Raw genomic sequence first — 24,473 nt, 5'->3', positions numbered from 1 at the left:
TCCCACATTGCAACAGTGACTCCACTCCAACAAGTACTTCATTGGCTGTGAAGCACTTTGAGACGTCCGGTGGTCGTAAAAGGCGCTGTATAAATGCAAGTCTTTCAAGTCTTTCTTTTCAAGCAAAAACCTTATTGATTTGAAGAGTAAATTATAAATAAGACCACTGATCCTCCAACAGCACAATGACCGGACTCGCTCACACTCACGGCAGCAGAACAAGTTACCTGAACCTCCCAGAGGACCAGTGTCTGCGAAGGCTCTAGCTCAGCAAGGAAATTGTCATTGAGATCTGCCATTTGATAGGCAGAGTCCACCAGTTTCAGAGAAAGCCATTGAGGCCCTCAACCTCTATATCACAGGATGCTTCCAGTGAACCATAAGTTCACAAGATAGTTGCAGATGAGCAAGACCTTTTGCCCCATCTCGGCTCATCCATCCAAAAAAAACCTATAGTTCTCCCATCACAGCTCCAACTGTTTCTTGAATGAATCCAGGGTTAAAGAAGATCACAGGGACAGGAGGAGGCCATTCAGCCCCTCGAGCCTGTTGCGCCAATTCAATTCGATCATGGTTGATCTGTATCTTAACTCCATCTAACAGCCTTGGTTCCCTAACTTTAATATCCTTGCCGTACAAAAACCCATCAATCTCAATTTTAAAATGATTTAATGATTGTCTTCTCTCCCAATCTTTCTCATCCTTGTGTTGATGCCTTTTCCTCTTTCTCAGAGTAGAAGAGGACGCATGTGGAGGTGTGGAGGTTTTCCCCTGGCTGGGGAGTCTAGAACCAGGGGCCACAGTCTCAGAATAAGGGGTCGGCCATTTAGGACTGAGATGAGGAGAAATTTCTTCACTCAGAGGGTGGAGAATCTTTGGAATTCTCTACCCCAGAGGGCTGTGGAGGCTCAGTCGTTGAGTATATTCAAGACAGAGATCAATAGATTTTTGGATATTAAGTGAATCAAGAGATATGGAGATAGTGCAGGAAAGTGGAGTTGAGGTAGAAGATCAGCCATGATCTTATTGAACGGCAGAGCAGGCTCAAAGGGCCGAATGGCCGACTCCTGCTCCTATTTCTTATGTTCTTATTGCGTCCACCACCCTATCTGGAAGTTCATTTCACTTTTTGGTCATTCTTTGTACAAAGAAGACTTCGTAATACCGATCCTAAATTTGCCTTTCGCCAATTTGAACTTGTGCCCCTTATCAAACTGTCTTTTCTATATTGTTTACTATTATCTGTATCTCTATAAGGTCTTCTGTCAGTCACCTCCTTTCACAAGGGCACATGTCAACTGTCGACACTTTGAACTGACAGTCGGGGAAATTTTCCCAGCCCTGTGGAGGCGGGTTTGGAGGCGGGACTACCGGGAAAATGGCAGAAACTGGGAGCGGGTACCGACCCCGCTCCCAACCCGCCTCCGTGCCATCTTCCCAGGGACCCGTCTCCTCGAGGCGGGAAGGGGATTAGAGCCAATTAACTGCCTGTTAACAGGCAGTTTTGAGGCTTATCCCCATTTTACCCCTGCAAGTGCGGGCTTCCCGACGGCTGCGAACCTCGCCAGGGTCAGCGAGGCGAGCAGTGGGTCTGCGGGGGTGAGAGGGATCGAAATGTCCGCTGTAGAGGTGAGTGATGGCTGCAAGTGTGGAGAGGTAAGTATGAGAGGTGAGTGTAAAGTGTTAGAAAAAGTTTACTTACCTTTGTTTCTTCCTGCAGGCTTCAACCCTTGGGAATCCGGAGCTGCCTCATCTCAACGGCAGAGATGACAGAATGGCTACTGCATTCTCAGATGCAGCAGCCATCTGATTTCTGCTGAGGAAAGAGGTTTTGGTGAGTCTTTGTGCAAGGACTCGCCTTAGAACAGAGATTGTCAGTGTTTGGCAGCTTCTCTAAGCTGTCAAACGCTGACAGTTCATCTGTCAAAAACTTTTGACAGATGAAACGCCATACGCTGACGTCCTCTGTCACCGGCTTTCCCTTAATTGGCCGGCTAAGCACAACAAGGTCAATCAAGGGAAAATAGCGTGGGTTGGCCGGACGTCATTGGGAGCGGGACTAAAACACGACAACCAGCAGTCCCGCCCCCAACGCGCCCACATTGATAAAATACAGCCCTCAGTGTTTCATCCTATGACAGTGTTTTCACCAAAATTGGAGACTGTCAGTAACAACCTATCGGACCATTTGGAAGATGTGACTGGAGGCTTTACTTTCTCCCATTGTTGCATACAAACTGAGGGCACAAAAGTGACCTGTTGCTCTCTGAGTCTCGGCTACTGGTCTGCTTAATTAGCATTTGTTGCCAAAACAAGTCACATATCACAAATGAGCTGCTAAAAGGTAGTTTTTAAAAGCTTTTCACTTTCCTCAAAGGAACTTTCTGATGCATGCCCGACTGTTAGGTTGGGTGAAGATTTATTTTATTCCTGACTGGTTGCAACAAGATTTTTTTTGAGATAAGGGGGCTGTTCCTTGTGAATGCGGTATCTCACTTTATTCAAGCTTTCCTGTGACAAGACTCCTGGAATTCATAGGGTTTGGAAATAAAATGGGGAGTAGAGTTGGAGTGGTGACGAGTTTAAGAGAAACTAGACTGAGATTGCACTCACAAGTACAGCAGGCCCCAGAATAACGGAAAACACACCAAGTCAGGTGTCAAAAATAAACATTTCCCGGGAGGGCGGAGGAACTTTCTCCTAAACTTCTCTCCCCCCCCAGCCCACCCCCTCGAAAATAAATCATGCCTTCAGCACTCCTGTACCCCCGCCTCCCCCCCCCCCCACTCATCTCTCAGTCATTTACAAACCCACCACTGCTGTCACGTCTGCTGTGCACTGCAGTAACTGCAAGAACATACTGATGGCGTACCTTCAGTCTAACTCCTTATCTTCATGTGCCATAAGCCTGCATTCAGAGCTGTCAGCTTTGTTTTTTGAGGCTTGGTGTCGTCTTTTTTTAAAGCGGTTGGCTGGCTGTTCTTTCCAAGGTTGTTATGGGACTGCGCAGCCAAAGTATTTTACTTCCCAGTCTTTTCCTTGTAACCCATTGGTGATCCAGTCTCAAACTCTTTGCTATCCTGCTCCGTGGAGTGTGTCTCTGGGCGGCTGATCGCTTCATAGGAACATAGAAAAATAGGAGCAGGAGTAGGCCATTCAGCCCTTCGAGCCTGCTCCGCCATTCAATGTGATCATGGCTGATCCTCTATCTCAATACCATATTCCCGCTCTCTCCCCATACCCCTCGACGCCTTTTGTGTCTAGAAATCTATCGCCTTCTTAAATATATTCAGTGACTTGGCCTCCACAGCCTTCTGTGGTAGAGAGTTCCACAGGTTCACCACCCTCTGAGTGAAGAAATTTCTCCTCATCTCAGTCCTAAATATCCTACCCCGTATACTGAGGCTGTGACCCCTCGTTCTAGACCCCCCAGCCAGGGGAAACATCCTCCCTGCATCCAGTCTGTCTAGCCCTGTCAGAATTTTATACGTTTCAATGAGATCCCCTCTCATTCTTCTAAACTCTAGTGAATACAGGCCTAATCGACCCAATCTCTCCTCATACGACAGTCCTGCCATCCCAGGAATCAGTCTGGTGAACCTTCGCTGCACTCCCTCGATGGCAAGTATATCCTTTCTTAGGTAAGGAGACCAAAACTACACACAGTACGTCAGGTGTGGTCTCACCAAGGCCCTGTATAACTGTAGTAAGACACCCTTGCTCCTGTACTCAAATCCTCTTGCAGTGAAGGCCAACTTACCTTTTGTCTTCCTAACTGCTTGCTGCACCTGCATGTTTGCTTTCATTGACTGGTGTACAAGAACACCCAGGTCCCTTTGTACATCAAGATTTCCCAATCTATCACCATTTAAATAATACTCTGCCTTTCTGTTTTTCCTACCGAAGTGGATAACTTCACATTTATCCACGATGTACTGCATCTGCCATGTATTTGCCCACGCACTCAACTTGTCTAAATCACTTTGAAGCCTCTTTGCATCCTCCTCACAACCCCACCTAGTTTCAAGTGGTGATGTTGATTCAGTGTGTACTGTGATGAAGGTTCTTGACATTAGGAAGCACCTTCCTGGTCTGAGGCACCAAGGGATGGGCTTCGTCACGTGAGGTGCCGGCTTCATCTCCCTTGTTTTGGTTCGTTGCTGTCAGAGGAGAAGATGGATCATTATTGACGAGTACAGATAACAATATTGCGACAGCACTGTCATTACGTCCTATCTTCTGCGAGGCTGTTTAATCGTTGTCACCAAAACACAAAGGCCTAGAAATTCGGTGGGCTGCGCCACCAGTTAGCGCCTAAAGAGGGCACTCAGTGGCTTTAGCGCCACTGGCCGCGCCTCCTGCGATATTTAGCTGGGGCGCTAATGGCGGCGTTAACCTGTTGCGCTGCGCCGCCTCCGATGACGTCATCGGTGTGCGCAGCGCCCCGCTACCGCCCCGATCTTGATATTTGGCAGCGACCGCCTCTGTAGCGCTGTTCGCAAATGGCGCCCGGTTCACGGGGCCTTCCTGTGGCGGCAGTGGCGCAAATTAAGATGGAGGTGTGGGGCGGCCGTTTTTTTCGGCGGCTGCCTGCCAGCACCTCCATCCCCGGCCTCCTGATCGCCCCCCGCGGCATTGCCGGCTGTTTTCCGAGAGCCCGGCACTTCTCCTCGGTGCCGGGCTCTTTTGCCGGCACTCGCGATCTCCGATCGCGCTGGTGCAGGCCCCTCCCCCTTAAGAATGGGAGGAAGGCCTGCAGTACTGCAGCGCGCCGTGCGTTGCGCTGCGATATTCAGTTTCAGCGCCCTAAGAGGGACGCGGAGCGCCCCGAGCCTCGCCCCGTGTCCCTCTTGGGGCGCTCAAGCTGAATTTCCAGTAGTTGCTAATGCTCCAAACGCTGCGCTAAATCCGGCGCCCAGGCGAGCTTGGTGCCCCATTTGCGGCTCCACCCAATTTCTCCCCCAAAGACTTGCATTTCTATAGCATCTTCACAACCTCAGGACGTCCCAAAGCGCTTTCCAGCCACTGAAGTACTTTTGAAGTGTAGCCACTGTTGTAATGTAGGAAACGCGGCAGCCAGTTTACACATAGCAAGGTCTGTACTGCATTCATCAGTTGTGAAAACCTCCTGTTAAATGTTCCTTTTACTAGTTTGAACCCGTGTCCCTTTGTCCAACTCACGCAATGTACTTTAGCTCAGGGATGTAAACAAGTGCTGCAAGAATCCCTGGCTTAAGTAGACTGATGAACCAGTTGGAAAGTCAGACATTAGATCTATATCGAAAAGTCACTGCAGGATAATGGACATAGCTCTAGATTAAAGAATGTTAGGAAAACAGAAAACGAAGATCCATCAGTGTAGTGTTTCAAGTGGTGATGTTGATGCTGTGTGCACTGTGATGAAGGTTCTTGACATTAGGAAGCGCCTTCCTGGTCTGTGGAACTGCACAGTTCTTGTGTTTCTTTATCACTAAATGCTTATTTTGGCACAAAATTACTGCTTAACTTATTGAATGGGGTATTATGATTTTGGCCATGACCTTTTATCAATTAAAAAGTGAAAATGTGACTTTAATGCTGTATTGCGTAATATTTATTTGTGATGCGTTTTATACCTTTGGGGAAACTTTCAAAACGAAACTTCATGTCAAAAAATTTGCAAGTGGTTGATCCAGTAAGACAGGGTAAGGTTAGCTGTGTAAAGTGCTGGAAACGTGTCAAAATATAACATGAAGCTGTGCTAACTGGGTCACAGATGCCCTGGCAGAGAGCGTCGAGGTAGTTTCTTTAAGTGACACCACGTGTGCGACTGGCTGACACTGATATTATCTCAGTAAAAGCTGGATTGCATTTAATTGCACCAACACAACACCAAAGTCACAATTACCCGAAGCCATAGCATTTAAAGGGGCATTGCCAGCAGGAATTTCAGGCTTACAAACCCGAAATTACTGCCATCTAAAATGGAGCCAATCCAGGAGCACAGAAAATGGAGGCATCTGTGACAGACGACATCCTTGGAAAGGTACAAAAAGATAGTTATTATAAAAATGATGTCCTGCCCACATGTCTACAAGCCATTGTTGATGCTTCTGGACTGGGATCTACCTACAGGAGGGCTTGAAATTCCTGATAGCTGTGCTTTTTAACCAGTGATTTCTTTCAGCAGACCTCCTTGTTTAACTTACAACTTATCCCAGGAATGATGCCAGCAGCGTGCCTCCTCCTGAACTTTCTTTGAACTGGGAGAATCTGTCTTTTGTTTTTCCTCGGCTCGTGTTTTTTTTTTCCAAAGCCTCTCTTTCAAATAAATAAAGAAAGCGCTTGCATTTAACAAAGGAAGAGGAGTCGGCCATTCAGCCCCTTGAGCCTGTTCCGCCATTCAATCAGAGCATGGCTGATCTGTATCTTAACTCCATTTACCTGCCTTGGTTCTGTAACCCTTACCTAACAAAAATCTATCAATCTCAGTCTTGACATTTTCAGTCAATCCCCCGGCCTCAACAGCATTTTGGGGGAGAGAGTTTCAGATTTTCACTACCCATTATGTGAAGAAGTGCTTCCGGATATCATCCCTGAATGGCCGAGCTCTAATTTTTAGGTTATGACCCCTTATTCTGGGCTCCCCCCACAAGAGGAAAGTTTTCTCTATCTACTCCATTAGCTCCTTTAATCATCTTAAACAATGACCCCTTAACCTTCTATACTCGAAGGAATACAAGCCTAGTCTATGCAACCTGTCCTCATAATTTAACGCTTTTAGCCCCGGTGTCATTCTGATGAATCTGTGCTGCACCCCCTCCAAGGCCAGTGTATCCTTCCTGAAGTGCGGGGCCCAGAACTGAACACGGTACTCCAGATGGGGTCTAACCAGTTCTTCATATAACTGTAACATAACTTCCACCCCTTTGCGTTTATATAGTGTCTTTCACAGCCTCAGGACTTCACAGCCAATGAAGTACTTTTGAAGTGCAGTCACTGTTGTAATGTAGGAAACACGGCAGCCATTTTGCGCACAGCAAGGTCCCACAAACAGCAATGAGATAATGACCGGATAATCTGTTTTAGTGATGTTGGTTGAGAGATAAATATGGGCCACGACACCGGGGAGAACTCATCTGCTCTTCTTCGAATAGTGCGTAACAACTATCCAAACCCTATATGAGGTGAGGTTTTCCTTTGACTTCCCATTCCTTTATCCTCCTTACGCCATTGTGTGTCCCAAGAGGTGAGGGCTCGGGCTTGCTCAGTAATGCCTTTGATGAGCAGCAACGTCTGAATCTGAATTTTAGATCCGGATTCAGAATGCTGCTTTTCAGGATCTGCGAGGGCAAGGGTTGGATGCACGTCGCTCGGTATCTTCAGGGGCTAGCTGACGCAAAGCCCCACGCTCACAGCGAGCGCGGAAAGACCCACCCCCCCTCCCCAAAACTGAAGTGAACTGACCAACTTTCGGAAACCGAAACCCTGCGTAGGTCTGAATTAGCTGAGTTTGTCTCGGTTTGGATCTGGAAATATGTTGAAGCTCGTAGGAATATTTGCAGGTATGAAGTGATTGCGAGGTGTTTACATTTTTAGGATGTCTTGTAGATATTTTGCATGGTTTGAAAGGAACGGGATGTGCTGAAGGAGGCATCAGCTTTCACACCCATGAAAGAAGCAAACCTGACACTTGGGTTTACAGTCAGATTTTAGTGTCCATTATAAGATATTCTCTTTATAGATCTCATATCACTGAATTTATTTTAGTTTAATAAGATGCCGTTACTGGTGTAGGATGCAGATGCAGCCTATTGTGGGTGACTAGTTGTTACAGCACAGTGGAATCTCAAACGAGCGTTCTGTGGTGGGATAACACAGCTGGAAGTGACTGCTGCACAGAATACTGTCATCGGAGGAACAGCTAAACTAACTGCCAAAAATCTACCAACTCCGCATACTTTGGATATATTTATGTAAATGTATTACTTCAGGATTAAAGGGGTCTTAGTATGTGGTCATGCTGTTTCATTATGGATCCATCATCTCACTCCACTGCCTCCGAATTGTCGGACTGTTTGTTCATTTCCAGTCTTGGATGGGCTGCAGTTTCCTCCAACTAAACATCGGGAGGACCGAGCTATCAGCTTCAGCCCCTGCCACAAGATCTGTACCCTTGCCACCGACTCCATCCCTTTCCCCACAAATTGTCTCGCATTGGCCCAGACTGTTCACCACCGCGGCGTCCTATTCGACTCTGAGCTGAGCTTCTGATGCCATATCCTCTCCATCTACTTTCACCTCTGGACCATCAGCCGCCTTAGCCCATCCGCCACTGAAATTCATTCATGCCTTTGTCACCCCCAGACCCGACTATTCCAATGCTGTCCTGGCCGGCCTCTCCAACCTCCCCCTCTGTAAATTTAGTTCATCTCTGCCGCCTGCATTCTATTTCGTACCAGCTCGCCCCTGTGCTTGCTAACCTACGTTGGCTCCCGGTCCTCCAATGCTTCAAGTTTAAAATTCTCATCTTGTGTTTCAGTCACTCCTTGGCCCCTCTCTACCCCGTAACATTCTCCCGCCCTACAACCACTCCCCCCCACCCCACAGAACTCTCCACTCTTCTTACTCTGGTCTCCTGTACATCCCCCGTCCCTTTGCCCCACCATTGGCAGCCATGCCTTCAACCGTCTAGGCCGCACTCTTTGAAGTTCCTTTGGAGATTCTCTAAACCCCTTTGCCTCTCCACTGCTCTCTCCTTTTAAGACCCTCCTTAAAACCCACCTCTTTGACCAAGCTTGTGGTCACCCTTCCGAACATCTCTGTCTTTGTCTTTGGTTCGGGTGTCCATTTTATGATTATGCCTCTGTGAAACGCTTTGGGATGTTTTATTATGTTAAAAGCGATTTTTGTTGATTTAACTCACGCATTCAGCTTGATACGTTTTCATTGATTGCTATATTTCTAAACTGTCTTGTGATACCCAGATGACATTTGACCATACTTCAAGTTTACTTTGCAGTGTGAGATCACCTGTACTGTTGTTTTCCATGCTACCTGAGGAATGACTCAAATAAAATCTATACAAAAGAATGAAGCTGTGCAGGAACCTCTGAACATGTTACAGGAAAAGCAATAAATAGTTCATGTGCGTGCTTTTCTTTGCTTGTTTTACGACTGAACCTAAAGGATTTGAAGATCTGTAGATTAGCTGCATTATGATAAGGGTTGGCCAACATGCTTACCCACAGCATGTTATGATAAGGTTCGGACCGATTCCTGTTTGGAGATTAGCTCTGAGGTGTGGGTAGGTCCGACACACTAGGTGACACAGCGCTATACTATTTTGCCGCCAGCACGTGAGTCCTGTTTTGGCTAAAGTGACTAATTACGTGAGCGTGCAATACAGAGGAAGTTGTCTTTATGCAAATGGCTTGATTCATAGTTGAAGTGCTCGGGAGTGGGCATTAATGGTTGTTGCTAAGGAGCCGTGGAATATTATACTACTGGCAAACAAGGTCGAACAGGTAATTCAAGCAGTCAGCCAAGCCAGTTGAAGTAGGGAGTTGGAACTTGTAGCACTTGTTTGTTCTGTTCGTGCTGGTTGATGTTTTATTGGCTGTAAATGATCAGTGCCAAGGCATCTCTCAAGCTATGCAAATTGATTTTCTGGTAAGCACTGTGTCCATTTGCATCTGACGTTTGAACTAATAGAAGCGTAACTTGGATGGTCTTGCCCTGTGAGCTTGCAGGATATGTTTATGTTTGTCTTTAGTACACAATATTTGTACCTGGTTTAGGTGTAAATGTTAAAGAATGTTAAGTTAGCATTGTGCAAGAAATTTTGGGGGAAAAATTGAGTCAAGCCCCCTTTGGGGCGCTAACTTCGCCGGGGCGCTACTTTTAGCGCCTCGTAAAAATTAGCGCCCCCGCGACCGAAATTGAGTGGTAGTACCCCAAGAGGGATGTGGGGCGCTATTGGAAGCACCCCGCCTCCATCTTGGGGCGCTGCGAGGGAATATCGTGGCGCTACGTGCCGCGGTATTGCAGGCCTTCCTCCCCTTCTTAAAGGGGAGGGGCCTTGCGCAGCGCGACCCGGGGCCCAGCTGGGCCACCAGGGATCAGAGTGCCGGCAAAAGAGCCCGGCACTCAAGAGAAGTGCCGGGCACACAGAGCGCAGCCGGCACTCCGCAGGAGGGTGGGTCAGGAGGCCGGGGATGGCAGCGGAGGCAGGTGCTGGCAGGTGGCCAGCAACAAAAATGGCCGCCTGGCACCTCGCCGTTAAATAGCGCCGACCCGGCCGCAGGTAAGCCCCCCTGACCCCGTTGGACATAGCGTCCGGCGGTAAGTCAGGGGGCGCTACCGAAGATCACGAGCGGGGCGCTGCACACGGCGCTAACGGGAGGCACAAAGCAACCGAATTTTTCCCCCTTAATTTTTAATTTGATTATCACAAATACTCATCTTCTCTGTAAGATCTTGGGGTAGATTTTCAACTCGTTGCCCGGGTGAGAATAGCGTTGCGGATCAGGAACCCGTTATAGAATCATTTCCACTGATTCAGTTTTTAATTTAGTCAAACCGACTAATTGGAGGGCACTGCCAGGTTGGATATGGAGAGTTGCTAGAGCGCAGAATGTTCTGCTAAAGGAAATGGTTAAAGTCAAGGGCACTGCATCATTTAAGGGGAGATTGGATGAATTGTTTGAAACGGAGGACGATAACAGGCGGCTGATCGACAAGTTTTATGCCCGGTGGCACATTGAAAACCTGGCCCCTTGTGTTGTAGGAGTTTTCTCTCTTTGTGTGAGATGATTAGAGGTAGCATAATTCAATCCAGCCATCCCTACCGACCTCACTGCAGTCTCTGGTGCAGGTACAGTAGTGATTCTACTATACTGGTCCCTGTACAATGGCCGGATGGGCGCGATCATGCAATCCTCCGGGCCCTACAAGGAAAGTCTGGGTTCCTGCTGTCCTAGGCACCTCCCAACCACCAGCCGTGGGACCCTAGCAATACCCCCACCCCCGGACATAACCTTGCTGCTGGCAGCCTTCTCTTGGCCCCGATCCTCGCCCCCCACAAACCATCCACCGCCAGATAGCAGTTGCTTCCCGCCCTCACGAGGCCCAGCGGTTAAAATCACCGACAAAGACCCCCATGCAGGTTGTCGTCCGTTCCCTCTGGGAGTTAAAATCGTTCCCTGCAGTTTGAGGTCTATCTCCCCCCCCACCGCCTCCCCCATCTGAGAGCTGGGGAGAGAAAAGTGTCAGGGCTGAATAAAGCAACAAGCCCAACAACAAGATGTGGATTGGCCTCCTTCACCTCTCCCCCACCCTCCCCACAAGAGTCCAGTCCGCACTGGCTCCTACTGGTTTTTATTTTTTGCAATTAAATCTCAGAAGCACACAACATTTCCGATAAAAACTTGTAAAGTGTTGATTGCAGCTTAAAAAGAAACAAACTGCAAACAATAATGGAAGACTAAAAAGCAAATTATTATTTAAATGGAGAGAGACTACAGAATGCTGCGGTACAGAGGGATCTGGGGGTCCTCGTACATGAAACACAAAAAATTAGCATGCAGGTACAGCAAGTAATTAGGAAGGCAAATGGAATGTTGGCCCTTATTGCAAGGGGGATGGAGTATAAAAGTAGGGAAGTCTTGCTACAACTGTACAGGGCGTTGGTGAGACCACACCTGGAGTACTGCGTACAGTTTTGGTCTCCTTATTTAAGGAGGGATATACTTGCATTGGAGGCAGTTCAGAGAAGGTTCACGAGGTTGATTCCTGAGATGAAGGGGTTGTCTTATGAGGAAAGGTTGAGCAGGTTGGGCCTATACTCATTGGAGTTTAGAAGAATGAGAGGTGATTTTATTGAAACATATAAGATTCTGAGGGGGATTGACAGGGTGGATGCCGAGAGGATGTTTCCCCTCGTGGGGGAATCTAGAACTAGGGGGCATAGTTTCAGAATAAGGGGTCGCCCATTTAAAACGGAGATGAGGAATTTCTTCTCGCAGAAGGTCGTGAATCTGTGGAATTCTCTACCCCAGAGAGCTGTGGAGGCTGGGTCATTGAATATATTCAAGGCGGAGATTGACAGATATTTGAGCTACAGGGGAGTCAAGGGTTATGGGGAGTGGGCGGGAAAGTGGAATTGAGGCCAAGATCAGATCAGCCATGATCTTATTGAATGGCGGAGTAGGCTCGAGGGGCCGAATGACCGACTCCTGCTCCTGTTTCTTAGGTTCAATATTTTGGGGAAAGAAACAGTATTGAAAATTGGGAAATTGTTTTAAAAAGCCTGTTGAGAAAGTGAGAGCCGGTCAGAAAGCACCACTTCCCGTGAGAATGTAAAGCGCAGTCGCTGCATTACGTTGCATGGCTGGTAGAGAGTGTTGAACCTCCCTCCGTGGCCTCGTCACTCCCTATCTCTAACCTTCTCCAGCCCTACAACCCTCCGAGATCTCTGCGCTCCTCCAATTCTGGCCTCTTGCACATCCCTGATTTCCGTCGCTCCACCATTGGTGCCCGTACCTGCAGCTGCCGAGGCCCGAGGCGCTGGAATTCCCTCCCTAAACCTCTCCGCCTGTCTACCTCTCTCTCCTTTAAGACTACCTCTTTGACCAAGCTTTTGGTCATCTGTCCTTGTATCTCCTTATGTGGCTTGGTGTCAAATTTTGTTTGATTATGCTCCTGTGAAACACCTTGGAACGTTTTATTATGTTAAAGGTGCTGTATAAATACAAGTTGTTGATGGTGAACAAAGTACAGCATTTTGCTACAGATGGTTAACTAGAATTGAATCCCGATAATGCACAAAACTAACGTGCCAAGAAATGTTCTGCTTGGGTCGGGTTTACACTCGGTTCAGGGCCCCTGTACAATGGGAGCGAATTGGGAATTGATGCGATTGGATCAGAATGCTGCACGGACCACGGATGAGTTGGCCCAGCCTTGTTCGGTATGAATGAGAACAAAGTGTAGCTTCAAGCAGTTCATGTGGAAAGTGGCGGTGATTGTAACCGCGGTGCAAAAAAAATCAAGGTGGCTCGTTTAAAGCTCGATTTGTGTTGCTGTTTCCCCACCTTAAGGGTTAACGTTCAAGTCTTCAATACAATTGGGCTGATTAAAGGGAAGAAGTGAGACTGAGGAGTGAAGCATGCCCACCTGGAGCTGAAGGGAATCGTTTGGTGAACGACTTGGGTAAGCGTTTTGTTTCTGTTGTGATGATGTTTTATTGTGTTGGTTAATTCACTGAAGCTGTACACCCGGTGACATGAATCCTGTCATGTTGGTTAATTCACTGAAGCTGTACACCCGGTGACATGAATCCTGTCATTCATGTGGAAATGACTTATGAAATAATGCTGGGCGGCCTGCTGGTGGCGCTGTCGGAGAGTATAAGTACTCGGGCACGGGCCCAGCTTGCTCAGGACATTCTTTAACAGGAACTAGTGAAGGACACAACTAGACCTCCATGTTGTAAAACAGTTGATTAAAGCTTTGTTTAACGCTTAGACCAAGTGCCTAGTAGTTTTCTTACATCACCCGGTAATGCAGATGTTCTTGCGGATTTGTTCATTTCCTGACTCTCTGAAGTCGGATTGATCATCAGTCGGTGCTACAACTTTTATACAGACCCTTTCTGTCACAATAACAAAAATTGTAGGATTAAAATCATGTCCAGCTAATGAAGGTGATCCGAAAGACTGTAAATTATGAGGACAGGTTTTTTTTTCACAGATTCACAGAAACCCCACAGTGCAGATAGAGGCCATTTCGGCCCATCGAGCCTGCACCGACACAAATCCCACCCGATCCCGGTAACCCCTACACCAACACATATCCCACCCTATCCCCGTAACCCCACGTTTTTAATCCCCCTAACACTAAGGGTCAATTTATCATAGCCAATCAACCTAACCCGCACATCTTTGGACTGTGGGAGGAAACCGGAGCACCCGGAGAAAACCCACGCAAACACGGGGAGGATGTGCAAACTCCACACAGACAGTCACCCGAGGCCGGATTCGAACCCAGGTCCCTGGCGCTGTGAGGCAACAGTGCTAACCACTATGCCACCGTGTTGCATAAACTTGGCTTGTATTCCCTTGAGTTTCGGAGATCGAGGGGAGATCTGATCGAGGTGTTTAAAATGTTAAAAGGGTAGTTACAGAGAAACTATTTCCTCTGGTAGGGAAATCAAGACGAAGGAATTTAGTCTTAAAATTCGAGCCAGGCCATTTAGGAGGGAAATCAGGAAGCACTTTTTCACACCACGGGTAGTAGGAATCTGGAACTATCTTTCCCAAAAGGCCGTGGAGGCTGGGGTCAATCTGAGCTCTCAAGACTGAGTTCGATCATTTTTTGTTGGGTAAGGGTATGAAGGGATGAGGAGCTGTGGCAGCTCAATGGAGTTGAGGTACAGATCAGCCATTGAATGGTGGAACAGGTTCGAGGGGCTGAATGGCCTCTTCCTGTTCCTGTCTCTGGTAGTTTGAGCAAACAGTTCTGACTGCACCATACAAACATGCTCTTCATAAATTGCATGTTTATCAGTGTACTGTGTGTTATAGCGGTACCTGTGTATGTGAGGAAGGATGTTCTTGCCATGGAGGGAGTGCAGCGAAGATTCACCAGGCTGATACCTGAAATGGCAGGAATGACTTATGAGTAGAGATTGGGTCGATTAGGCTTATACTTGCTGGAGTTTAGAAGAATGAGAGGGGATCTCATTGAAACTTATAAAATTCTAACAGGACTAGACAGACTAGATGCAGGAAGGATGTTCCCGATGGCCGGGGAGTCCAGAACCAGGGGTCACAGTCTAAGGATAAGGGGTAAGCCATTTAGGACAGAGATGAGGAGGAATTTCTTCACCCAGAGAGTGGTGAACCTGTGGAATTCTCTACCACAGAAGGCAGTTGAGGCCAATTCATTAAATATATTCAAGAAGGAGTTAGATATATTTCTTAAGACTAAAGGGATCAAGGGATATGGGGAGAAGGCAGGGACAGGGTACTGAATTTGGATGATCAGCCATGATCTCATTGAATGGCGGAGCAGGCTCGAGGGGCCGAATGGCCTACTCCTGCTCCTATCTTCTATGTTTCTATGTTTCTACACTGATTAAGCTGTAGATATACAGCACTCCTGTGCGTATTAATGTGAGTAGTCCATGACTCTGTTAAATACCTAGTCAGGTAGGTGACATCCCAACAGATCGAATGGAAGCAGCTTTGAGCTTCAGTGCCAGTCTTGGCTGGCATTCAGACTTGCCGCCCATCCTTCTTGCTCAGCCTGTTAGACGAGCACTGTGTGGTAGTGAGGAGTTCCAGTTAAGAAGTGGGAGGAAAAACAGGCAAAAGCACAGTCATCTACAGACTGGCATTAACAGGGGGCACACACAGCACACATTAACCCACCCTCTTGGTTGAGTAAGGAACCGTGATATTGAGAGGCGAATGAATGGAGGCATAAAGAGGAGAAATGGAGAAAGGAAAAATATCAGTATCAACCAGATAGAGGGGGAGTTCAGATGATGGGGTGAATTTCCGCAGGGATTGCCTCCTCGACCACCATAAGTTTGGTGTAAGAGCTGCCGAAAACTCAGCTATATGGCACTTACGTTCTTTTTCCTGCGTTTCCGGGGCAATTTCTCCGAAATTTCAGTGAACGAATGAGAGAACCATGGCGGAAATTGACTGCCCAAACGCTTGCAGGCTGAATGGGACTGTCGTGTAATTGTATAAATACATTTTTCTTTTTGAAATAATTAACTGTAGAGTCACTGCAGGTTTGTAATTCTTCCACAGAATGGATGATGGGCTGGTTGATGTGCGTTCTGTGCTTGCATGATCAGAGCCTGTATCGAGGAGACCCCAAATCTATTCTCAGTGAGTGGAGGAGCGAACACAGTTCATTCTTTCACTCAGAAGGGCAGAATGAGTATAAAACGAGCGCGACGAGGACCAATTTTGAGGATCAACGTCTTGTGCCCTAAGGACACCTTGAAAGACGTCCAATCCGATAGGTCATTTTTCAGGCATCCGAGGCAGCTGCCTAAAATGAATATTAGGCCCCCTCCATATGCTAATGAGGGGCCTAACACCGGTTTTAGGGCCCCTTTGGGAAATTGGGCACCGGGCCTGTTCTGCTCAAGTTTCGCTGGAGTGGACAGAGAAACAGTTCATAAACCGGGCGCTCCGATTCTCTCACTCGGACTCCCGCTGGCCACTCCAGTCGGGCGGCGCTCTGCCGGGAGAGCTATATCGGAACGTTTACCTGAAGAAAAAATTGTTTCAGATTGATGTGGAGGCAGGAGGAGAGGGAGTGTTGCTCCACAGCACTCCCGAGGCCCACGGCCGGCCTGCGATCACCCTCTATCTGTTCTCCATCCCTCTCCTCTCCCAGTGCCTAGCGGAGGGTGCTGCCGGCAGGGCAGGTGGCCCGCAATTGGATCTCTCGACATGGGTGAACTGCCTCTGGGGACGTGACAGGCCCGGCAGCTTGCCCGAAATATTAAGTCGAGGCCTCTTCCGAAAACAGGCCCAAACCAATTACCTCCCAGCAAGTCTACAACAGTCATAAGGTCAGAAGTGGGGATGTTCACACAGTGTTCAGTGCCATTCGCAACTCCTCACACGATGAAGCAGTCCGTACCCGCATGTAGCAAGACCTGGTCGACATTCAGGCTTGGGCTGATAAGTGGCAGGTAACATTCACGCCACACAAGTGCCAGGCAATGACTATCTCCAACAAGCGAGTGTCTAACCACCGCCCCTTGAGATTCAATGACATTACCATCGGCGAATCCCCCACCATCAACATCCTGGGGGGTCACCATTGACCAGAAACTTAACTGGACCAGCCACATAAATACTGTGGCAACAAGAGCAGGTCAGAGGCTGGGTATTCTGCGGCGAGTGTCTCACCTCCTGACTCCCCAAAGCCTTTTCACCATCTGTAAGGTACAAGTAAGGAGTGTGATGGAATACTTTCCACTTGCCTGGATGAGTGCAGCTCCAACAACACTCAAGAAGCTCGACACCATTGGCACCCCATTCACCATCTTAAACATTCACTCCCTCCACCACCGGCGTACCGTGTCTGCAGTGTGCACCATCTACAAGATGCAGTGCAGCAACTCGCCAAGGCTTCTTCGGCAGCACCTCCCAAACTCGCGACCGCTTCCACCTAGAAGGACAAGGGCAGCAGGCACATGGGAACACCACCATCTCCAAGTTCCCCTCCAAGTCACGCACCATCCTGACTTAGAAGCATATCGCCGATCCTTCATCGTCGCTGGGTCAAAATCCTGGAACTCCCTCCCTAACAGCACTGTGGGAGTACCTTCACCACACGGACTGCAGCGGTTCAAGAAGGCGGCTCACCACCACCTTCTCAAGGGCAATTAGGGATGGGCAACAAATGCTGGCCTTGCCAGTGACGCCCACATCTCATAAACAAATTTTTAAAAAGTCAAGTGTAGGCTTGATTCCTGAGTTGAGAATACACTAGTCCGTGAAAGAATGACCATGGAGAGCAGGTTTATTACTGTGGTAAACGGTATATTTACCAGAAATCTTCCACTGCCAGCAGTAAGCTCTTGTTTTACCTATTGAAATACCCATTTGTTTTATGTGTCGGCTTTGGCTCGGTGGCAGCACTCTTGCCTCTGAGTCAGAAGGTTTGAAGGTGGCAGGACAAGTTGAGAAGGCTGTTAAAAAGTACATGGGATCCTGAACTTTATAAATAAAGGCATAGATTGCAATAGAAAGTAAGTTATGCTAAACCTTTATGAATCATTGGTTAGGCCCCAGCTGGAGTACTGTGTACAATTCTGGGCACTACACTTTAGGAAGGATGTCAAGGCCTTGGAGGGGGTGCAGAGGAGATTTACCAGAATGGTACCAGGGCTGAGGGACTTCAGTTATGTGAAGAGACTAGAGAAGCTGGGATTGTTCTCCTTAGAGCAGAGAAGGTTAAGGGGAGATTTAATAGAGGTGATCAAAATTATGAGGAGTTTTAATAGAGTAAATAAGGAGAAACGGTTTCCACTGGTCAGTCACCAGAGGACACAGATTTAAGGTAATTGTAAAAAGAACCAGAGGGGAGATAAGGAGAATTATTTTACGCAGCAATCTGTTAGGATCTGGATTGCAGTGCCTGAAAGGGTAGGGGGAGCAGATTCAACAGTAACTTTTAAAGGGAATAGGATATATTTTTGTAAAGGAAGCATTTGCAGGGTTGTGGGGAAGGAGCAGGGGGAGTGGGACTAATTGGAGAGCTCTTTCAAAGAGCCGGCACAGGCACGATGGGCCGAATGGCCTCCTGCGCTGTAAGATTCTATGCTTCGATTGTCGTATAAAGCCAACTGATTCACTAATGTTCTTCAGGGTTGGGAAGCTGCCAGTCCTGCCCAGCCTGGCCACAAGTGACGTCAGTCCCACATTATGTGGTCGACGCTTAACGTTCTCAGGGTAACTGGTGATGGGCGATAAATATTGCCTTGGCAGCATAGCCCACATCCCAAGAATAAATAAAAATGAAAGACTTGTCAAATGCCACTCTTTAGGATGGCTAAGTCTTCGTATTAGTTTAAAAATCGAACCCATTTTGAGGTATGTCGCTGTTAAAAAAAAATAAGAGCTCTAAATATTTAAATGGGTTTATAATCTGTATCATCTTACTGATCAGAAATATCACGCTATCATTTCCCCAGTGTCAACACCTCTGAATATAGCTCACAACGTAGTATACAGTGTATGTTGTGGCATTTAATGTTAATTCGCTTCCATCAAACAAAGGCTAGGTTATTCAGTTGAACGAAATGCAAAAATAAACCAATGATACTTCTGCCCTGCTTAACACGATTAGTCTGAAGTGTAAATAAGATTATTTTTCTTGTAACACTTTTAGAATGAAGTGTTAGTGGAGCTGAGTAACTTGTAGTGCAACTACAACTGTTAACCTTCAGTTGTTATCTGTTATGTAGTTCTACATGAGAGCAATTAAAAGCACTCAGTACATACTTTTCACTGTATCAAAGAGTACAACTCGACACAAACCCATAATAAGGTATAATGGCCTAGAAATTCAGTATCGCCACGTTTGGGGCGCTACAGCCGGGCGGTCGCTAAATTTAGCGCCCGGCGCAACTTAGCGCCACCTTCGCCGAAATTGAGTTGCATCGCCCCAAGAGGTTGCTGCTGCGCTAAAGCAGGCGATGCACGACTATCATAAGGCGCTAAGGCGGCGAGCCGAGGCGCTACCACCGAGGGCGGGCGCAGCGCAGGTGCGGCGAGTTCTCGATTGCAGGCAGACACGCTGGCGCCAGTCAGCTCTTAAAGGGGGAGGGTCGATTTGGTTTGCTGCCACGCCCTGCACACTGCAGCCCTGAACCTAGGCCTGGACAGACCTGCTTCAACAACGCAACGCCCAGGACCATGGAGAAGGCCAGGGAGCGAGCGCAGCGCTTCAGTGAGGGTGCCCTGAAGGTTCTGGTTGGCGCAGTGGAGCGCCGGCGACCTATCCTCTTCCCTGACAGTGGCAGGAGGCCGCTGCCCAGCGAGTACAGAGAAGCCTGGAGGGAGGTGGCAAACAGAGTGACCTCCAGCAGCTTGGTCCCCAGGACACCCACGCAATGCAGAAAAAAGTACAACGACCTCACTCAGGTTGTCAGGGTGAGTACCCTTTCCAGTTTCCTCTTCATCCCTGCATGTGCACCTCACTTTCTGGCCAAAGGGTCCTGAAAGCCCCAATACCCAGCCCTCATCCAACACCTATGGGACTCTCATGAAAATCACATGCACATTCACCACTTGACACACTGTCAGGGATATTGGCCCATGGGAGGCAGTGCAGGCAAGATCAGGGCTTGACACTGTCAGGGCTATTCCACCATGGGAGGCAGTGCAGGCAAGATCAGGGCTTGACACTGTCAGGGCTATTGGACCATGGGAGGCAGTGCAGGCAAGATCAGGGCTTGACACTGTCAGGGCTATTGGACAATAGGAGGCAGTGCAGGCAAGATCAGGGCTTGACACTGTCAGGGCTATTCCACCATGGGAGGCAGTGCAGGCAAGATCAGGGCTTGACACTGTCAGGGCTATTCCACCATGGGAGGCAGTGCAGGCATGATCAGGGCTTGACACTGTCAGGGCTATTCCACCATGGGAGGCAGTGCAGGCAAGCTCAGGGCTTTCCACTGTCAGGGCTATTCCACCATGGGAGGCAGTGCAGGCAAGATCAGGGCTGGACACTGTCAGGGCTATTCCACCATGGGAGGCAGTGCAGGCAAGATCAGGGCTTGACACTGTCAGAGCTATTCCACCATGGGAGGCAGTGCAGGCAAGATCAGGGCTTTCCACTGTCAGGGCTATTCCACCATGGGAGGCAGTGCAGGCAAGATCAGGGTTTGACACTGTACTGAGAGCCCGTCCTTTCTCTTGCAGGGCAAGCTGGCCCACAATCGGAGGCAGCAGCTACGGACCGGGGGAGGCCCTCCTGAACTTAAAGACCTCACCGACCTGGAGCAACGAGTGGAGCGGATTATGGGAGGCCGGCTGATTGGCCCCATCGCCACTGGAGATGCCGACCCTGTTCTGGACAGCAATGGTAAGGTCATCACCTTTTTGACCTCTCTCTTTCCACTTGTGCCTCACACCAGCATCCTTTGCCACTCTCGAACCAATGCAGTGCATTGCAGCACTCGTGCCTCCCTCGCTGCCGCCCTGTCTTCACTTTAAAGCAACTCTTGTGCCTCCCTGCTTTCAGATGCTGATTTGCCAGGTGAGGAGGCGGGCCCTCAAGCTGGCACTGTGAGTGAGTCGGAAGGCGAGGAGGAGGAAGAGGAAGCCGGACCATCAGGGCCACCCTCAGCCGAGGCAGCCCATGGCCATGATGGGGACATGTCTTCCCTGGAGGGGAGCAGGGGGGAAGGGTCTGATGACGGTGAAGCTCCAGGGCCCAGCAGGCTGCAGCAATGCGGGAGGGGTAGGGAAGCTCGGCGGCCTTCTCCACGGAGGGAGAGTGTGGCCTCCAGCCCTGCTACAGTGCGGCTCCTTGGTGAAATGGGCGCCCAGGCTGAGCGCAGGCACATTGAGCTCATGGCTGCAGTGGCAAGGATGCCTGACTCCATAGTCACTGGCAAGGAGTGTGCAGGAATTCGGGGCAGCACAGGCCAGGAGTCTGCAGGACTTCGGGGCAGCACAGGCCAGGGGTCAGCAGGACGTCGCTGCATCACATGCGGCTTCGAGCCAAGTGCTTAGTCGTGCCATGCATTCACTGGCTGGTCTGATGCAGGCACAGATCAGGGCCACACGGGCACTAACTGCTGCCCCCCTCGCTGGTTCGGCCAGGAATCGCCGGGGCCCTCGCCACGCTGCAGCAGCCCAGCAGTCTGTGCTTCAGCAGATTGCTGCGCATGCTTCAGTGCTGGCCCGTGCGAGTGCCAGTGTCTCGGCCGACCAGGGAGTGCCTGTGCTCTGTCAGGCTGGCAGCATTCCTGCTGCCAACACTGTCACTCCTCCACTGCAGCTGCCACCACCCGTAGGACAGACTGCTGCCGCCCATGCAGAGTTGGAGCAGTCAGCAGCCGGGCCCTCCAGGCCCAGAGCTGGTCCAGGCCGTCCCCCAAGGGCATCTGCCGACTCACTATGTGACCCTCAGCAGCCTTCCCCCAGCCTTGCTGCAGCCACTGGGGTCCCATTGAGGAGGAGCTGCAGGGCGGGAAGGGGCCATTCGCGCAAGCGAGGCAGATCACCCTCGCAGGCCAAAAAGTAGGGGTTGTGGCAAAATGTTGAGTTTTTTATGAAGGCTGAGAATGTTGTGTTGAGTTTTTTATGAAGGCCGAGAAGGTTATGTGAGTTTTTTATGAAGGCCGAGAAGGTTATGTGAGTTTTTTATGAAGGCCGAGGATCATGGTCATTTTTGTTTAACTGTTTTGTTGATTTCCACCAGGTTGTGAGAGCCAGTTATGTGTCTGACTGTTTTTTGGGGGGTTTCTCTGGTTTTGTTTGTCATGCGGGAAGGGCACAGAGTTTGTAAAATAAAAAATTGTCTTTATTCAGATTCTCCATGTTTGCACATTGAACTATTTGTTGCCTTGACCGCCTCAGGGTTTGCGGAGTGGCTCCATTCATGTTCTTTCAATGGCACAAGCCATTCCCTGAGAGGGGGCCTAGAACCGACTTGCAATAAGCCGCCGACGGACGGCCCTTGCACTTTGTGCCTCCTTCCCGTCTTGGTGCTCCTCCTCCTCCCCTGGTGGTCCTCCAATGTCTGCTGGCAGTGGCTGAGTCCTGAGGATAGCCAGGTTGTGCAGCATGCAGCACACTACAACGAAATGGGAGACTCGCTCAGGCGAGTACTGTAGGGCTCCCCCGGAATGGTCCAGACAGCGGAACCGTTGCTTCAGCACACCGATTGTGTGCTCAATGATGTTCCTGGTCGCTTGATGGCTGTCATTGTATCGTTCTTCAGCAGGGGTGCTGGGTGCACGGAGCGGGGTCATCAGCCAGGTGCACAAAGGATAGCCCTTGTCCCCGAGAAGCCAGCCTCCTGGGTGAGGCGGGGCTTCGAAAATGTCTGCCACAGAAGTCTGGCGCAGGATGATGGCATCGTGGCAGCTGCCTGGAAAGCGGGCATTGACAGCTAGTATGAGCTGCCTGTGGTCACACACCAACTGGACGTTCAGCGAATGGTAGCCCTTCCAGTTGCGGTAATCCTCAGCATTCTGTAGAGGCGCCCGCAAAGCCACATGCGTGCAGTCAATGGCGCCCTGGACCATGGGGAAGCCCGCTATTCTTGCGAATCCCATTGCACGCTCTCGCTGCTTGTCCAGGGTCATGGGGAAGGAAATGTACTGACGTCTCCTTCTGAAGAGGGCATTCGTCACCTGGTGGATGCAGCAATGCACCGCGAACTGGGAGATATTGGCAATGTCCCCAGTAGCGGATTGGAAGGAGCCGGTGGCATAGAAGTTGAGAGCCACTGTCACCTTCACTGCCATTGACAGAGACGTCCTGGTCCTCAGCTGTGGCTGCAGATCTCTCTGAAGCAGATGGCAGATCCCAGTGACCACCTCCCTTCTGAATCGCAGCCTCCGAATACACAGCTCCTCAGACATGTTGAGGTATGAGAACTGCTGGTGGTATACCCTGGGTGGGTAAGGCCTCCTGTGCCGACGCCTGTTGGCCCTTCTCCGTCTGGCCATGATTGGCACTCTCTCTCGGCGTCTCTGAGCCCTTTCAATGCAATGGAGAAACCCAACGTTTCCACCCATTGCAGCCCCCATTATATGTGGCGACTCAAGGCTATGGCACTGAAAGTTAAATCCAAGTGCAAAGCTCTGGCCTGAAGCCACAAGTACCTGTGCGAGCGCTGAGTCAAAGCAGAAAGCTCTCCCCCTTTGTCTCTCTCCAAATCTCTCTCTCTCACACAGAAGGAGTGGAACAGAATGGCTGCCACTAAGAATGCAGGAAGAGTCCCCTTTAAATAGCGCCCCCCGCGCCCCACAGCGACTGGGAACCGTTCCACTCAACCTGTCGCTGGGGGCGCCAGGCGCACAGAAGGGGGGCGCCACTGAAGTTCCGGTTCGGGGCGCACCAAGGGCGTTGCACCATGAAATGACGTCAGGATCTGCGCGCGCAGCTGAGCGGGCGCTGCGGTTTTGCGCCGCCGCTAATTCTTGACTGAAGTTCGCGAGAGGCGCAGATCACGTCGCGCCTGGGCGCTAGCCACCTCGCGCCCCACTTCTCGGCCTCTTAAGGCGCTAGCGGCTGGCGCTAACAACTGAATTTCTAGGCCAATGTGTGTTATGAGTGACAGTACACTTCATATAGTCAATGACCTAATGCACCTAAGTTGTCTCCAAATTGATCCCACATGACTAATTCACCTGTAATGTGCACCATCTCAGTTATTATGACTTTATCGGGGCCTACTATGTAGACTCTGCCATAACTAATCCAAGATTTATTTATAACTAAGGAGCTGCAATTTAAACACCACCAGAATCCGAGGCTGGTAAATATTTACTGTATAATCTCCAAGGAAATTCCCGACCAAAGTTTTTTTTGATAGTTTGCTTTTTTGCAATTTTCTTTGGAAGGAACTTTTTTAGAATGGAACATGGAAGGAATGCATGTAGGTTGGACAATTGAGGGAGGAATGTTAAGAGGATCACTGACCAAGTACTATTGATGAAACAGACTTGAGTGCATAATCCAGGCCAACACTCCCGTGCAGTACTGAGGGAGTGCTACACTGTCAGAGGTGCCGTCTTTCGGATGAGATGTTAAGCCGAGGTTCCATCTGCCCTCTCGGGTGGACATGAAAAAATCCCATAAAAGCATTTCAAAGAAGAGCAGGGGAGTTCTCCCCGGTGTCCCGGCCAATATTTATAACTCAACCAACATCACTAAAATAGATGAGCTGGTCATTATCACATTGTTGTTTGTGGGAGCTTGCTGTGCGCAAAT

The 24,473-nt window shown here is 49.3% G+C and overlaps 1 protein-coding gene across 2 annotated transcripts in view; it reads left to right on the top strand.

Annotated features, from left to right (window-relative positions):
- sema4ba (sema domain, immunoglobulin domain (Ig), transmembrane domain (TM) and short cytoplasmic domain, (semaphorin) 4Ba) overlaps window positions 1-24,473 on the top strand; it is a 453,543-nt gene that overhangs the window by 100,261 nt on the left and 328,809 nt on the right. The window contains exon 2 of one of the 2 annotated variants that reach the window (XM_085968833.1): window positions 13,080-13,191. The gene's annotated coding sequence lies outside the window, so the exon portion shown is untranslated. Of the gene's footprint in view, window positions 1-12,993; window positions 13,192-24,473 lie in introns of those variants that run through there. The other variant, XM_085968834.1, reaches the window with a different exon arrangement.

This window comes from Somniosus microcephalus, chromosome 27 (assembly GCF_052327205.1).
Source record: "Somniosus microcephalus isolate GS21.2 chromosome 27, FLI_Smic_1.0, whole genome shotgun sequence".
In the NCBI taxonomy this organism is placed as follows: domain Eukaryota; kingdom Metazoa; phylum Chordata; class Chondrichthyes; order Squaliformes; family Somniosidae; genus Somniosus; species Somniosus microcephalus.
Note: the sequence above shows the minus strand (reverse complement) of the source record. Positions and strands in the feature narration are given on the sequence as shown.